We start from the raw sequence: 18,070 nt of genomic DNA on the forward strand, positions 1-18,070 counted from the left end.
AATATTTAACAAATGATTGTTGAAAATATATATGTAAGTATATATGTATACTTTTTAGTAAATATATGTAATTAAATATTTTAATACTTATTTACTTTTAAGTTTAAAATTTACATATGCTTAAACTCATATATCTCTATATAGATATGTTTGCTATAAAGTTTCCTAATAGAAAAAGGATGAATACCACACAACTGACAAATACTAAGAAAATGCTTTTGATTATTCCCTGTATTCGTTTGGCTCTCACAGAATACATGCATTGATTTTTGCCGAGCTCTTCTGTCTGCAGCTAGTTAGTGTTGAGAATGGTACGAGTGCAGCTCTGACATAAACATTAGCTGGTGCCTTTTTTACACTAAGAAAGGTGGCCGAGACAATACGGACACACGTATGCTGAGAGTTACTCATCATTGATTAGAGTGGGTTCTTTACTAAACTGGATAAAAGTTTCCTAATGCTAAAAAAAATGTTCCAAATATTTTATACTATTTACGGTGTAATGGCTACAGACGTTATCACACTTTTAAGCTTAATATGTGTAATTGCATTTTCCCATCTCTCTTTTTCACCCTAGATAGCCAACAAAACTACATGTCAAACCTAATCTGGAGACAATGCCGATTTCCTTGGTGCATCTATTCCTACTGCAGAAAATTTCCAGCTACCAACATGACAGGCAGCAGAACTTTGCAGTGTATTATCACCACCACACCTCTTCGACGAACCCACATAACCCCAACAGCATAGGAAATAATAAAATATACAACTAGGAAGAAGACACTGCAGTTCCCATTGTGGCTCAGTGGGCTGACAACCTGACATAGTATCCATGAAGTTGTGGGTTCCATGTCTGGCTTTGTTCAGTGGGTAAGAATCTGGCGTTACCACAAGCTGCAGCATAAATCCCAGATGCAGCTTGGATCCTGAGTTGCTGTGGCTGTGGCATAGAACAGCAGCTGCAGCTCCAATTGACCCCTAGCCCAGGAACTTCCATGCAACCCAGGTAAGGCCCTAAAAAGAAAAAAAAAAAAAAAAAAGGAAGAAGAAGAAGAAGAAAAAGAAACTAGTTTGAATAAGCATTACTTTGTTTAATATAATGTATTTAATTAAGTTGCTTTAATTTAATTTCAGTAATGACTATTGTGTGTGTGTGTGTGTGTGTGTGTGTGTGTGTGTGTGTACCTATGGCATGCAGAAGTTTCTGGGCCAGGAACCAAATCTGCACCATAGCAGTGACCTAAGCCTCAGATGTGACAATGCCAGATCCTTGCCCAATAGGCCGCCAGGGAACTCCCTAACATATCTTTGTTGAAGTCAGCTCATAATCTTCCTGAAAATGTAGCTGTTGCTTATGTGAGTGTATGTGGGTGGCCACGATACAACCCTGGTTCCACGCTGGTCCTGGCATCTCGGTTCCAACAGCCACAGTCCGCACCACCCACTTAACGGTCACTAGGTGCTCTGCGGTGTGGTCTCCCTCAGTGCTGCGATAAAGTAAACTCACAGGAGGAAGAAAATCCATCTTATTTTGTCATTTTATTTATAAAGGAAAGTCATTCACCCACGTGTTGAATGGCAGACATTTCGGGAATAGTTTTGAATAGTGATCCCCTATGGTCTAGGCTAAATCAATGCCACTAAATTCTCCTTTAACTTTGTTTAAATCTCACAGCCAGTTTGCCTATGTATGGAGCAAATAAAGGATAGGCATTACCCAGAAACAAACAATCAGCACTGTCATCACAGAGACAAGTCTCCGTGAGGAAACACGAAACAGCAAACATGAAAAGCGCTGCCGCACCTCAACGCTGGATAACCAAGTGGAGGTGGATGCTGGGAAGATACCTAGGCATCCTTCCTGTTGGCCAGGAGTACATCAGGGGATTAGGAAGACAAAAAGGACAAAGACTTTCGAATAGCATTCCAGAATTTTATGTAAATTCTACCTTTCCTCCACTTTCCTCTTCTCAGCTGGGTGTGACTGCCTGATTTTTTCAAAACTGAACAATGATTTGTCAATTAAATGAAAGTCAAGTGTGAATAAACTTGCATAATTACAATTGTATTTCAGTAGAATCATGGATGTGAGTTTCCTACAACGGTTCATGACTGAGTGAACTAAATTTTAATGTGAGCAAATTTGTCACCTTGGGTGTTGACGTGCCACCATATTGATACACAATTAAGTACTTCCTGTCATGTGTGTATGTCGGCATCGCCCTCCTGGCACGTGCTTGAACATAACCCATGTGACAGCACACTATTTCCTACGCAACCAGTTTCACTTTGGGAGGACTCTAAATTCAGGAGAGTAGCATATACCTTGGAATGTTTGGTGCTGCTCTTATCCATCTAGGGATGGTGAGTAAAATGGCAAACTTAGCTTTAACGTACTGAGCCAGAAAAGTCGCTACCAAATTAAAACTGTACTAAGGCATGCATATTTTTAAAATTTTATCTCTAAAGAGACGTCGTTGCTAGTTTTTTCTTTTCTATTAATTTGACTTTCCCTCCAATTTCCTCCTTAAACAGAATCACCCTCTTCCCTATCCCTGAAATTTATGGATGAAGCTTAACCGTCAATGACAGTATTACTTCTGCCTTAGGGCAGTTTCCTTGCTGAAAGGTGTGCATTTTAGATATATAATATAGATTTCAGGGACTCCGTACACACTAGTCTTATGATAGAAAATTAAATGCTATTAGGGAGAATGTCTTCCTACTACAGTCCTGCTTTAATATACCTTTTATACCGTATTTCTTATAAGACATAACTGTCAAATATTTAAATTGGGTTATTAATTTATTCTTATAGTTTGGGGCAGAGTTTAAATTTATATGCAAATGTCACAACTTCTAATGGTCTGAATTCATCGAGTTTGTTGAAGTGTGACTTTGTATTGAACATAGTGTGTGCATATAATCCCCGGGAATGGGAATTGCATTCTCTAGTTATTTCAGTATAATAACTGAGCAGGAACATTTGAATACTCACAAATGTATAAGACCTATTTTATAATTCCAGAAATGTTTTATATGAGAGCCTTACAGAATGTGTTATCATTTACTTTCAATTGATATCATTAAATATCAAGGTTAATCCAAACATGATGGCAGATACTGTGAGAAAAAGAATGCATGTGCGTGTGTGTGTGTGAGTGTGTGTGTGTGTGTGTGTGTGAGTGAGGCTGGGTCACTTTGCGGTACACCAGAAATCAACACATTGTCAATCAAGTAAAATAGAAAAAAATAAAAATCTTAAAAAAACATGACCACTCCTTTTAAAAAATAAATATCCCTTTGAACTTACTGTCAAGCACCAAAAAATTAAATTTATAAAATATGCCTAAAATAATGTGTGAATGAAAAGGCCACTCCCATGTAATATCTGTTTGGGAAAAAATTATACACAAGTTGATTCATTCTTATTTTTAAATAGCACCAGAAATAACTGTGCGCTCTGATTTATCCTATTTTTACAACAACTGTTTATGGACATATCCTTCTAATAGTACTTACTAGTCATTTTAGGCCTTCGAAAGGATAGAGCACGGTCTAACGCCTCTCCTCGCCAACCTTAATGTGATCACGGGCTGTTGCTAATCACCTCTAACGCTTCTGTCGTGCAGGCTAAGTGCATCCAGTTCCTTCTTCTTCTACAGTAAATGTTTCCTGCAGGTCAAACTGCCCCAACCACTGGGCTCTGGCACCACCCAGGGCAGGTCTTTGGTCTTATTTATCATCGTTCGTCTTTCATCAGTCACGCCATCCTCTCCATTAACAGGAGGCACTAAATAAATGTGAGTATGAGAAATTTCCAAAGCAAAATGAGTACCTTGCTTCTCCCTGTAATTCAATGAGCAGGTATTGAGAATAAACATAACATGACACATCCCTTGCAACTGAGAGAATTTCGTACATGCGCACGGCATGTTTCTAAACAGTGAAATAACAGAAAAGCACCCGTCTCAGTAGAGCTCCAGGGGGAAGGCCCCAATCTGAGGGCGTCAAAAACGACTTTCACGTGATAGAAGACAGAGTTTGCACTAAATCCACCGGACGGGATTCTGGGCAGAGGAATGACAGTATATGGTGACGTGGAGAAAGGACAGAGGCAGTAAGTTCCTGAGAACCACGCAGGGTTTAGTCCCCCAGAGATCTAAATTAAGGGAGTTCATTTGGGTGCAGATATGAGTGTGTCATGGAAGCACTCAGCTGGTCAGTTGTTCACACAGCACGCATGGAATAATCCATCTATACTCCCACAGCTAGGAAATTCCAACTTTATTTGCACTTTAATTTGTGTGTATTTTGTTTTATATTTGGGGCTTGGTGTTAAACTCAATTACGGTAACTGTCTACTCTTTTTTTACCATTGTATGCATACGCATTCCTGTGGGTTTATAGTGAACTTGCTGAGTGACAAGGGGTGAGATAGGGTTGGGAAGATAAGGAAAACCTTTTGCGGAAGATGAAAGGAGTTTTAGACAAACTTACATCATTGTTGCTCAGCACTGAGTCCCTCACTGGGACCAAATGCCATAAATCTAAAAAATACTTCTTTGTTAAATCATGTGGCTTAGCCCTGAGAATTCTAGGCATTTACGCTCAAAAGACAGCAGACACACTTACAGAACTTTGGGATGTAGAAGTTTTGAATGTTAGCAAGAAAGCAGCTAGATCATTGGCCATTGGCTCAAAGCGTCATTGGAATGCAAATAAGGTCACAAAGGGGACTTTGCACTTGGTAAGCGAAAGAAGCATCTGTATTTACAGTATAGAAAGTGTTAAGAGCATGAGAATGGAAAGAAATGATTTTAGGATATTCCAGAATTTTCTGGGTTAAGGCCATTCCTAGTGAGGAAAAGGTTGGACTTGAAAACTAGAAACAATAAAGATAACAATAGAAGTCCATCAACAATAAAACATAGTGAGAAAATTTAGTGGAACAGACCTGGCTCTTTCAAAGGATCGATGAAACAGGCAAACCTCTAAAGAGACTGACAAAGAAGAAATCAGGAGTTCCCGTCGTGGCCCAGTGGTTAACAAGTCTGACTAGGAACCATGAAATTGCGGGTTCGGTCCCTGCCCTTGCTCAGTGGGTTAACGATCCTGCGTTGCCGTGAGCCGTGGTGTAGGTTGCAGACGCGGCTCGGATCCCGCGTTGCTGTGGCTCTGGCATAGGCAGGGGGCTACAACTCCGATTCAACCCCTAGCCTGGGAACCTCCATATGCCGTGGGAGCGGCCCAAGAAATAGCAAAAAGACCAAAAAAAAAAAAAAAGAAAAGAAAATGAAATCAAAACAATTACAAAATCTGAAACATAAGAGGAGATATGACTACTAGCCCTGCAAATATAAAAGGAATGCTATAGACAACTTGACACACCTAGTTTACCACTTTGAATAATTCCTCCAAAACTGTGAGGAACACAACCTACCCAACATGAAAAGATAATGTTGATAAACTTATAAATAAAAGGAAATTTGAATTTATAATTAAAAAAATCTCTAAGATCAGTTAGTTAACTGGAATATTTTCCTAAACACCTAAAAATGGTTAACTCCAAGTCTACGCAGTATCTCCTACAAAATAAAGAGGAGAAGCCTGTAAACTCATTTTATGAAACTAGTATCACCTGCTACAAAAATGAGAGGAAAGTAGTCCAAAACAAAACAAATAAAAAAATACAGACCAGTACGGCTCATGACTATAGATGGAAAATCCCTAATAAAACACTAGTGAGTAGATTTCAGGAACATATAAAAATCTTTCTGTATTCAAAATGACATAGTGGGATCTACTCCAAAGATACAAAAATGGTTTACATTTGAAAATCAATTAAAGCAAATGCACCATATTAACAAGCTATAGGAGAAAAATAAAATAATCATATTGATAGAAGCAAGTACATTTTACAAAATTCAACATCCATTTGGTAAACAATAACAACAACAAAACAAACAAAATACAGCCCACTGGAAGAACAGTAACAGAAAGCAACTTTATCAACTTAATAAAGAGTATCTACAAAACCTGCAGTAACTGTATATGTAATCATGAAAACTTGGGTGCATTTCAGTTAAAACTGGGAAGAAGACAAGACTGTCTGCTCTGCCACTCATATTCATTCAGTATAGGGTAAACATTGTAGCCACTGCAATAAAGAAGAAAACTCATACAGATTAAAAAGGAAGAACCAAAATTGTCCACATTTGAAGATGACATGATTGTCTACTTAGAAAACCCAAACAATCTATTTTAAAAACTCCTAAACCAGTAAATGTGTTCAAAAATTCATAGGATACAAAAAGAACATGTATCAACCCCTCTTTGATACACTATCAGTGAAGACCTTGAGACAAAAATGCACACTGTAACATCATCTAAAACTAATAAATAAAATAAGGCAGTGTAAGTCCAAGAAAAATGTACAGATGTTATACTTTGAAAACTACTTTGATTTTAAAGAAAGTAGATGTTATGTAAAAATGGAAATATTAACTCTATTTATTTATTGAAACTCAGTGTAACAAAGACGTCAATTCACCGTAACTGGATGGTTGAAAGACGCCGCCATCAAAATCGCAGAAAGACACCCGCACGTAGACAAGACTACTCTAAAACTTATGTAAAAAGACAAAGGAATAGTAATTAAATTAGCCGTTGAAAAAGAAGAATAAATTGGAAGGTTAAATGTACTGAATTTCAAGACACATCATAAAACCATCCAATCAAGTCTCTGTAATGTTGGTAAGGAGAGAGACACTACATCAATGGGAGTTACCAGAGAGCTCGGAAAGAGAAGCACAAACACACCCACAGGATTTGTGCCTATAAGGTACAAAAGCTTTTCAACAGAAGGAGGAGGGCCTTGCAGCAGTGGGGCTAGACCAGCTGGACACCCGTATGCAAATTAGAACCCTGTCCTGAACTTCACCTTCTATGAAAGTTCACTCAAAATGCATCATACACTTAAAAGAAAAATTTAATTCCTGAAACATTTGGAACAAAAAAGTTTGGAGAAAATCGTTCGGATCTAGGGCTGAGTAAAGAATTCAGATACTTGACATGGATGTGCAAACCATGACAGGAAAAGATGATAAATTGGATGTCCTCAACATTTAAAACTTTTATTATGCAAATGCCCTGTTGAGAAGATGAAAATAAAAGCTGTAGACAGGGAGGAAATATTTGCCAACCTCCTCTTGACAAGCAACAAGTGCTTAAAGTATATGAAGAACTTTCAAAATTCAAGATTGAAAAAAAAATTAGCAAAAGGGTAAAATACATGATCAGATATTTGTTGAAGAAGATCTGCATAAACGACAAATAAACACAGGAAAAGGTGTTCAACACGATTGGTCACCAGGGGGATGCAAAGTAAAACCGCAAAGAGATATTACTATAAACTTAACACAAAGGATACAATTTAAAACTAGTGGCAACACCCAGTGCTGGCAATAATGGAGAGAAGCTAGACCTCGCCCACACTGCTGGCAAAATGCTGTTTTCACTGTGTCAGTGTCAGGATTCCACTGAGTATAATTATGAGTATAATTATGTAAAATTATACTCATAATTATGTAAAATGTTACCTTCGAAGGAAACTGGGTAAATAGCGTGTGGCAAATTTTACAATTTCTTTCTTTGTTTTATTTTGGATTTGTTTTTGGTCATGCCTATGGTATGTGGAAGATCCCAGGCCAGAGATCGAACCCACACCACAGCAGTGATAATGCCAGGCCCTCAACCCAGTGAGCCACGTGGGAACACCAAATCTGTATAATTTCTTACGATTCCATGCCAATCTACAATTTTCTTGAAATAAAATATTTAGACAATTGTATATATTCAACTTTATCGCTGTGACTGTTAAAATGGCAGCATCACCTTCTTTTTTAACTTGGCAGCCTCACACCTTCTCAGAATCTTACCAATGGCGCATTGACATCTGCCAATGCCGACGTGTGGGTAGATTTCCCAGTTAATGACATAGGCTAGTTTTCTAGAATCCATTTCGTGACTCACCATCTATGCCACCGGTAAAGAAGGTTAAAACATTTCGTTTTAGAAATACAACTTGTAGCAAATTAAATAAATTCGTGCAGGGTTTATATCTATGTAGAATGGAGCTAAATAAACTAATCTGTAACATAAACAACATGCCCTTATTTCCCCTACAGTCATGTAGCTTGTGGCTTCCAGCTCTTCAATTCTCTGTGGGTTCAGCAATAACTCACCTCCTCATCACAAGCGAGGCTGAGCAGTTTGCCATACATTAATAAAAAGATAGCAATAGTGACAGTATCGAGGATGGACAACTATGTAATTAACTTTGAATTGTTTGCACCAAAGAGAGATAAAGACGTTACATTCATTGGGGAAGTAAAAATAATGACTGTCTCTTAATTATCTTAGAGGTGCATAACGCTCTAGCATCTTTTCAGATTAATAGAGTAGTAGGCAAAACATGTTCAAGTTTTCATCGTAGTAAAACTAAGTATTAAAAATCATCTGGAAATGTCAAGGTCTTCTCTAATTTGAAATCTTCTTGGTTTGAGCTAATACATCAGTACAAACTACCTGGTTAAGATGGCATCTATGTTCTTGGCTTATCATTTCCCAAATTCCTACTCAAACACTTTTGAAATTTGGGGAGGGGAGATGAAAGCACACCTAACCACAAGACGAAGTGGCAGCCAGCTGATAAATTGTGAGAAAATTTCCCTTAAACACATGGCATATTTAACTGTAGATCAAACCACAGACAACAACTGATGCTGACAAGATCTTTACCTCTCAGAAGTAAATACAATGAACCCCTTTTTTATTATTATTTAGTGCTTCCTTCAGTAGCATCCTAATTCCAAGTTCAGAAATCAGGCTGTGTCCCATCCAGAAAACCAGAAAATAGAATGAATATTATGTCTGAGTGTCCACTCACTCTTAAAGTACGCCCCTGCTCCCTTCACATGCAGAGCTACAAATCCTCCAAAAAACCACAGGCACAAGAAGTAGCTTTCCAAAAAGCAGCACATACTAGAGGAATCATGGAGGGAAAGGATTGGTAGCTGGGTGTCTTGGAAACAGCTTTCTGGAAGTGGCTTCACATTTCCAAGGCTGCTAAGGGTGGACATGGTGCTGGCCGTCAGCTCCCTCAGAGACGCAGCAGAGGTGCCGCCACTAGAAATTGGTCCAAGGAAAAATCATTCCATGTGTCCTTCATATCAGAAGATGCACTTAATGGCAAAGCAGAGGTCCTTTCACCTCTGTTTGCATACTCTTGTGAAGATGATAAAATGACTTAAATACAATTGTGAAAAAACCCAGTATAAGCCCAAAACTAGTAAAAAGCACAGCCTTGTGTCATAGATTTCATCCGTACCGATGGGGGAAGAAAAGGAGGCTTGCCTGGTAAAGCAGCCTCATCATGTGATGAGTATTTGCACAGCATGATGCAGGTGAGCAAAAGGTGTGCATTCGGACGGGCCTGAGATTTACAGAGGAGGCTCATGTGGGCAGCTTCTGCGGGGCTGCCCGTCCTGGCGACCAGCAGAGTGAAGCGGGTGAAGGGAAACTGAGGACCCTGAGCGGTTCCCTGGGAGACCCTCAGCCCTAACCGAGGAAGAAAAAGGAAGAGCAATCTGACCCAGAAGGGCTGCGAACCAGAGGGAAGCGTCAAAAATACCAACCGTGCACAACAAATAGCACGTGACAAAGGGACATTCCAACCAAACCCTCAACGTAGTTGTCAAAATCTCCAAGATGATGCCAAACTTTACCCAAGAAAATGTGCACACACGCACGGATTTCTGTTAAGTATATGTGCCAAAGAGAAGAACCTCGACCTGTGACGTCTGTGACGCCTACCTCAACGGATACCAAGTTCATTTCCAAAACTACTGCATCCGTGGACATGCTCCCCAGGACGTGGCATCCGTCTTTGTACTTGTTCACATTCTGTATGCTGTGCAGAGGCAGCTATTTCATTGCAGTTTCACGCTGCTTTCCTCTCATTATAATGATTCTGAGCACCTATTTCTTATTTGTATTTCCTTCTGGCCAGGCCCACAGCATGTAGAAGTTCCCAGGCCAGGGAGCAAACCCACGATATAGCAGCAACCTGGGCTATTGCCGTGACAACACTGGATCCTTAACCCACTGGGCCACCAGGGAACTCCCTTTAGTTTCTATTTCTATAGGTCTTTTGTGAAATATCTGTTTTAATCTCTCTTATTTTTCTCTTTGGCTGTCTTTTTATCTTATGTGTTTGTGGATGGTTCTTTATAGGTTATGGATCTAATGTTATTATCAGTATACACGTTATAAATATCTTCATCAATTTTGCACTTATTTTTACTATCTTAAAATTGTATTTTGATAAACAAAAATTCACGATTAAAAAGTATTTGCATACATCATTTTTTTCCTTGAGTTGACAACTTTTTATATCCAATTTAAGAAATCATTTGCTATTTTCTCAAACCATGAAGACATTATTCTACTTATCTTCCAAAGACATTATGTGGCTTTTAACATTTATAACCGTAACTCCTCTGAAGCTCACTCTATTTGCAGGGTGGAGAATGGGCCAAGTTTCATTGTACCCTGTGTTTTTGTCACTTAACTAGCACCAATATACAAAAATGTTTTTTCCTTAATGGTCCTCTGTTGCATCTTTATCATAAAAGATATTTCAGTATGATGGTGAATATAATCTTGGGAAAAGACCAATTTTATCTTAATTAATTTAGCTTTTTAAAATATAATTTTAAGTTTCACATGCAGTTGTAAAAAAATAGTAAAGATACTGTATACCATTCATTTACCCCGTTTCTTCCAAAGCAATGCCAAATTGTATTACAGACAGGGTATTTGCACTGATACAGAAAATATAACCGAACATTTCCCAAAGCCCTTATACCTAGAATAATATTTGTCCAAATATCTGGGCACCATGGCCTGCCAAACTGATGCATAAAATTAAGCATCCAAGAATAGATGCATTTTAAGATAGTTTTACAGAGTGCATGAGTTACAGGTCAAGGGTTTTGTTTGTTTTGTTCTGCTTTGCTTTTTGTTTGTTTGGTTTTTTTCACACTGCAGTTGTCTGCTTAGTCCAACACCATGTATTGAAAAAGCTATGCTTCCTCCTTTGAACGGGTTTTGTACGTTTGCCAAAATTCAGTTGGACATTTTACTTGTGTCTTCTGGGTTCTTTGTTCTCCCCTATTGATCTGAGTCCATCCGTCTCCCAGTTACAGGTTTAATCACTGAATTACCTGAATTATATTTATCTACCACATCTTGAAATCAAGTAGAGCGATCATTTTATTTGTATTTTTCAGATTTAATCTATTCCCACTACTTTGCTTTCTGCATAAACCTTAGCATAATCCTCTGCTTATATCTACCCAAAACAAAAACAAATAAATAAAAAAACTTTACTTAGGGTTGCAACAAACTTAAATGTAAAATTGAGGAGAATTCCCATATTCCCTATGTTGGTTCTTCTAACCCAGTATCACAGTCTGGGTCTCCACTTATTAAGGCCTTTTCTTTCTTTTGTTTAATTTTGTAGCTTTCTGCATGCAGCTTCCTTACCTTTTTTGTTTAGTATGTACTTTAAGTATTTCACATTCTTTGGAATAGGCTTTAAATTGGGTTGTGATTTTATCTTATTTTATTATGGTAGTGCCCAGGGCTCGTGGAAGTTCCCGGGCCAAGACCTGAACCTGTGCCACAGCGATGAACGGAGCCACTTCGGTGACAGTGCCAGGTCTTTAACCTACTGTACCACAAGGGACTCCTGTACTAAGATTTTATTTTTTGTTCGTGTATGTTCATTGTTATTATACAGAACTGCGTTTAGCTGCTGAGTGTCAATCTTCTATATTATGAACTTTTTGCACTCATTTATTCCAAGGGTTTTATTTTAGAAGCTTTTATGAGATAAACTATGACTCCCCCTCAATTTGTATTTTATTTTGTTTTATTATATTTTTATTTTTATGGCTGCATCTGTGGCATATGGAAGTTCCCAGACCAGGGGTTGAATCAGAGTTACAGCTAGGACCTATGCCACAGCTTGAGGCTACACCAGATCCTTAACTCACTGAGTAAGGCCAGGGATCAAACCAGCATCCTACAGAGACAACAGTCGGGTCTTTAACGCACTGAGCCACAATGGAAACTTCTCCATTTTATATTTTAAAGTCCTAACACCCAGTGCCTCTGAATGTGAATGTGTATGAAGACAGGGCCTTTAAAGAGGTGATTAAGATAAAATGAGGTCACTGGAATGTGTCCTAACCCTATATATGACCTGTGTCCGAGGAACAAGAGATGAGAACGTGGGCAGACACCGAGGAAGGGTATTTGAGCAAAGAACCATCGACAAGACAAGAAGATGCCTTAGCATAAACTCATCCTGCTTGGACTTCCAGCCTCTAGCATCGCTTCAGGAGAAATGCATGGCTGTTGTTTAAGCCACCTAGTCTGTTGTACTTAGTTACAGCAGCCTTAGTAAACTAATTCAGGTGCTCTATACACAACCGTGCCATCGGCAAATAGAATAAACAGATGTTTTTCCTAATTTTCTTTCTAGTCTCCATCGCATATTTCTATATCTCACTTTTCTAAAGTGGCTAAAAGTTCCAGTACCATCTTAAAGAACAGCGTTGTAAGTGGACCCCTGACTTGACTCCCAAATCTAAGGGGCAGAGCTTTCAATGTTTTCCTGTCTTCCTTTGTGTGAGCGAGAGCTTATATGCAGCATGTGGATCTTCTACGAAGTTCTCTCTGTCCGAGAGTTCTGACACCAACCTGAGTTTTGTTGGGTTTTGAAGAAGACAGCTTTCACTTGTTCGTGCCCACCCTGCCCTCCAAATAGCCAGAAGTGCCAACATGCCACATGAGTGACTGTTTTCTCAGCCCTAAGATAAGGACTTCACAGTGTTTTCCAGGGCAAGAATTATAATCTCCTTCACTTTTGTCTGCCTCAGTGCAGGTGACAGTTAATGAGAATATAACTTATTTAAATAATGATTTACTGCACATGTTCAAGTCAACCCACATGGACTGCCCCGCTCCAGAGAAGGTGAGACTTGACCGAGGACTTCTTCAGCCTGTTAGAGAAAAGCCTAAGATTCCTGGCTTTCTTGTGGTTTCCTCTGGAGCAGTTTTGTTATTATTCAGCATGAGGGAAGCCGTGTCCCTCTGAACCAGCTGAAATAAGTTGTCCTGTAGAATAAATGAATGTGTTTACGTCTCTCTTCGGGAATATACCAGCCTGCTTTTTCCCGGGGCAGTGATGCAATTGAATAGTCAACTCAGTTTTTCTTGTAAATCTTCTCTTTTTCAGCTAAATGCTTATTCCAAAGTAGTTTGTGGAATGGGATTAGAAAATGTTCTGACCTCTTCTGTCGATGGGTCAGAATATATATGCTTAAATGCAGAATTGTTGATATACCCTGGCTTTCTGCTATGCTTTTGTAAGTATGAAAAATATGAGAATGAAAAAATAAAGCTGAAGCTCTAAGGGATTTTTTTCTCTTTATAAAATTTTTGCTAATATTACAATACTAATTTGATCAATAAAACATTATCTCCTGCCAGACAAGTAAGTTCTAATTTATATTCTAGTTTATTTAATAAATTCAGAGTCCAACAAATAAATATTCAAATACTGTGTGCCCAGCATTCTGTAAGCTGCTGGGTCCAGAGTAATGAACAAAATAAAAATAGTCTCTTCCTTCATGGAGCTTAGTTCCAGTGTGGGAGGCAGCCAAGCTGTCAAACAGCTCTAAGAAAACAGAGGATGTGTGAATACAAATTGAAGTGAGTGCTATTTTTTTAAAGTCAGATTTATTGAGGTATAATAGGCACGAGGTAAAATTCACAGTTTTTACATGTACAGTTCTATGAGTTCTGGCAAATTCATAGCTACACACACACCATCGCAGGAGCTGTACGATTTCAAGCGATAATTCACTTCTGTTGTTAGGTCTTGCCTGTGTATGTATATTCTTCTAGTAAATTATCGAATTTATCAATAACTTCTTCCAGGCCCTTCTGGTTGCTGTGGCTTTGTGGCGGCTGACCTCACCCCATAACTGGAGAAGATACACTTGCATATGTCAGCCCTGAGACGATGATTCAACAGGGGTTAGAGGACCCTTTATCGGCTGCATAAGAATGCGTGCAGTCAGCCAAAAACTGCTTTGTTAAAGGACATCTCTGAACTGAATAAAGGAGGGAGAACTAGGGAGAATATCTTACAAGGGTTAGTAACCAAAACCTAAAGAGAACTCATACAACCCGGCAAAAAGCAAATGATCCAATTAAAAATAAGCAAAGGACCTGAATAGGCATTTCTCAGAAGGCCGTATGTGAAAGGCCAACAGGTGCATGTCACTTGTCATTGGGGAAAAATGCAAATCAAAACCACAGCAAGAAATCACCTTATTGGTAGAATGCTGGTTTGTCATCCAAAAGACAAGAGCTGACAGAAACAGGAGCAGATGTGGGCAAAAGGGAGTCCTTGTGCACTGACGTTTCAGGTTTAAGTTGGTGCAGCCACCGTGGAAAATAGCGTGGAGAAGCCTCAAGAAAGAGGTTTTGCCTTTTCCTCTTTTCTTTCTTTACTTTTTACTGAATGCATGTAAGAAGATGGATGATAGCTGGCCTATTTGGTGATCATTGCACTAGACGTGTAAATTAAGCCATCATACTGCACACTTTTTTTTTTTTTCTTTTTGACTGCTGCACCTGCAGCACATGGACGTTCCCAGGCCAGGGGCCAAATTGGAGCTGCAGCTGCAGGTCTACACCAGAGACACGCCAACACTGGATCCAAGGCCATCTGCAAACTACACCACAGCTTGCAGCAACAGCAGATCCTTAACCCACTGTGCAAGGCCAAGGATAGAGCCCGCATCCTCACAAGAGACAACATGGGGTCCTTGATCCACTGAGCCACAGTGGGAACTCTCTGTACACCTTTATCTCATAAAGCCAGGTATATCGATTACTTTTCAATAAAGTTGGAAAAATAAATATATGACTAAGAATAGAAGTAATTATATTTTCCTTCCAAATAATGATTTTTAAAGAGGAAACACAAGAGAGACTCTAGAAATAAACCAACGTAACCATGCTTAAGCAGGACTGTTGAATGTACAGCAGTGCACACAAGCCAACTTTGTATTAACCAAGAACAATGGATGAGGGAACAGTGATATTTGGGAGGCTTTAGCCACAGTTGCAACAAACTCCAAGATTTTTAAGAATGACTCTCCCATACGTGAGGTTTAAGAACATTAAAGAAAAGATATGAAACACTCATTAAGGTTATAAAAGAAAACTAAACAAATGACAGGTAAATTATATTCATTGAGGGGAAAGTTGTATAATAGCAGAGTTAAATTCTTTCCAAAGTGCATTTAAAATTCAAAAAAAAATTGGAGAGCTATTTTTCCATGTAACTTTACAGATCAATTTAAGTATTTTCAGCGTTTATTTCAGAATAAAGAGACTTTAGCCTGATAGGTTGTATGACCTAAACATAAAATGGCCTTTTTTTGATACAGAAATGTGTATCCATTAAAATGATTGAACTCAGCAAGAAAGAAAAATATCAGTATGGGGTCTTGAAATATGATAGAAAATAATTTTATAATGAGCAGAATAATGATAGGCTGTATTAAAATATTGAATTCTCGACACATTAAAATATAAAAAGAAATATTATAGGACAGTTTTCCTCAGTTGTTTCAATATTAAAAGGATGTTTATATTCTATTATTACCTTGGATTTTTTTCAGTTGAGAGGTAATATTATTTCATCCAAAAGCTTAGACAGTCAAACTGGATGAATTTCCAACCTGAGCACCGTTTAAAAGTAAAACAGATTACTCTTTGAAATCTTTCCAAGAGAATCTTAACGCTACAGACAGTGAGGTGCTGCCCTCCAAAATGCCAGCATTTCTTCACAAGAAATTCTGCCTTGTATTTTTCTCCTGCAATATGATTCAATTCCATTTCTCTCACAGAAGGTTATCCTAATATATTTTCTACTTGAAATTATTTCATTAGTCTCCCCATCATAGCTCTGCTATAAAGTTATGTATGTAAATTGATGTTTAAAATGTCTTTGTAATTGTATGTTTCCAAGTTAATAGCCTGGATTGATTTATTGCAATGACTAGTATTGAATGTTGATCAAACTAGAGAAATAGATTATAAACTTTAATAAATCGTAAACATAGAAATAGAAACATCACTTTAACTCTCTGCCTGTCTCAGCAGAGTGATTTATCTCACGTGGTGCTTCTGCACCTCTGAGCCAGTACTGCTTGGGCTTGAATGAGCGGTGGCTCAGCATCGCTTCTTCAGAGGCGGGCACTGCTGTGTGCATGCAAATTAGAAGATGAAAAATAAACGAGCTGGTGAGGAGTTCGAAATTTGATTCTTCAAATTATTTCTGAGTCGTATGCCAAAAACAACACGACGGTTTTTCTTCAGTCATTACTTTTAGTAAGTGATACCTAACAGTTTGACTAGTTCTCGTTCCAATGTTGTTGAAAGCAAAGGAGGAGACTGATGATTCAAAAATGCATTTTTTCCTACACAATCATTTGCAATTACTTTTTTTAAAAATGGGAAAGTGGTTGAGAAAAGAACCCCTTGACCTTGACCAAGCACTCATTCCTAGAGTTGCTTCTAGGAAGGACAGGCAATGCTAGGAAGGATCTAGAAACACGTTTCTACTGTCTCAGAACCACAGCTTGAACACAGCTGACTCGAAAGCATCTGCATAACAGAACTGAGCTAATAGACTCAAGAAAGCTATATTTTTAAAGCTGTTTTTTAATTTCAGGATATTAATCCAATGCACTGCATACACTGTTTATGTAAATTTTCAAAACAAAATGTAGTCTTAAACGTAGACACTGATGACCAGTTGAAAGCGTACTGGAATGATCAGAGTTCAGACACCCAGATACGGATGTGGCAGCCATAGGGGGTCTGGTCTCCAGTGGGTCCCTGCACCACCGAGAACGTGCACTTTCTGGGAGCTGCGCAAAGTCCAAGGGCCCCAGCCACCATTTGGACAGCTGCAACCTCGCTTCTCGAGGTGATTCTCCCTTGTAACGACGCAACTACGTCAGACTGTGGCCAACCCTCACTGAACATGTAACTTGCCCCTTACTTCCTGCCAGGTCCGGTTATGACCCTTGGTAAGAACTCATGAACCATAACGTGTGGCTTCTGCCTCTGAGGTCTCCCCCATTGGGTAGTCTGGTGGGGCACGAGTACGGTTTTACGTCAGGTATTTGTATATGCATGTGTGTAGGTATTGTCGCATATTTGTGTGTTCCTACCAAACACTTCAGAGACAGACACCTGATTTAAATAAGAAGTCGTTTATTTGGGATTTGCTAGGACTGTAGCCCGGGAGATGCCGACGGAAGATGCCAGGCCGCAGCAGCAGATGTGGCTGTAAAACAGGCAGGTGTCCCTGGACCTGGTACAGGTCACAGACAATCAGGCTCTCAGTGGGACAGGGATGGGTCTGAGGCCAGATCCGCAACAGCTACCCGATGCCATTTGTGCGCCTGAACCATGACTGCTCCTTTCTGATTCCAGCCTGCCATCGCGTGGGGAAGGTAACCGGTGGGTGCCCTTCTCAAGAGAGTTGGTTTCAAGATGTGGATACCTATGAGGGCGGCTTGGGTGGTTCAGACCTTTCTTTAAATTCAAGCCTCTTCTAAAAGAAAATGACGTCTGATGCATGAAGGAGGAACAGAGGGAAAGGAGGATGAGAGGAAGGAAAGAAGGAGTAAGACACAGAAGGACTGATTTTTAAATGTCCTCAATGGACAAATTAAAGAATGGCATACGGCTTCCTAGGAGAAAAATGAAGGACAGAGGGGTGGCACAGCAGGTTAAGGCTCCGACGTTGTCACTGCTGTGGTGGTGGCTTGATCCCTGGTCAGGGAACTTCCATGTGCCATGGACATGGCCAAAAAAAGCATAGTGTACAGAAGGTGTGCCAGATACA

This window comes from Phacochoerus africanus, chromosome 11, assembly GCF_016906955.1.
Source record: "Phacochoerus africanus isolate WHEZ1 chromosome 11, ROS_Pafr_v1, whole genome shotgun sequence".
In the NCBI taxonomy this organism is placed as follows: Eukaryota; Metazoa; Chordata; class Mammalia; order Artiodactyla; family Suidae; genus Phacochoerus; species Phacochoerus africanus.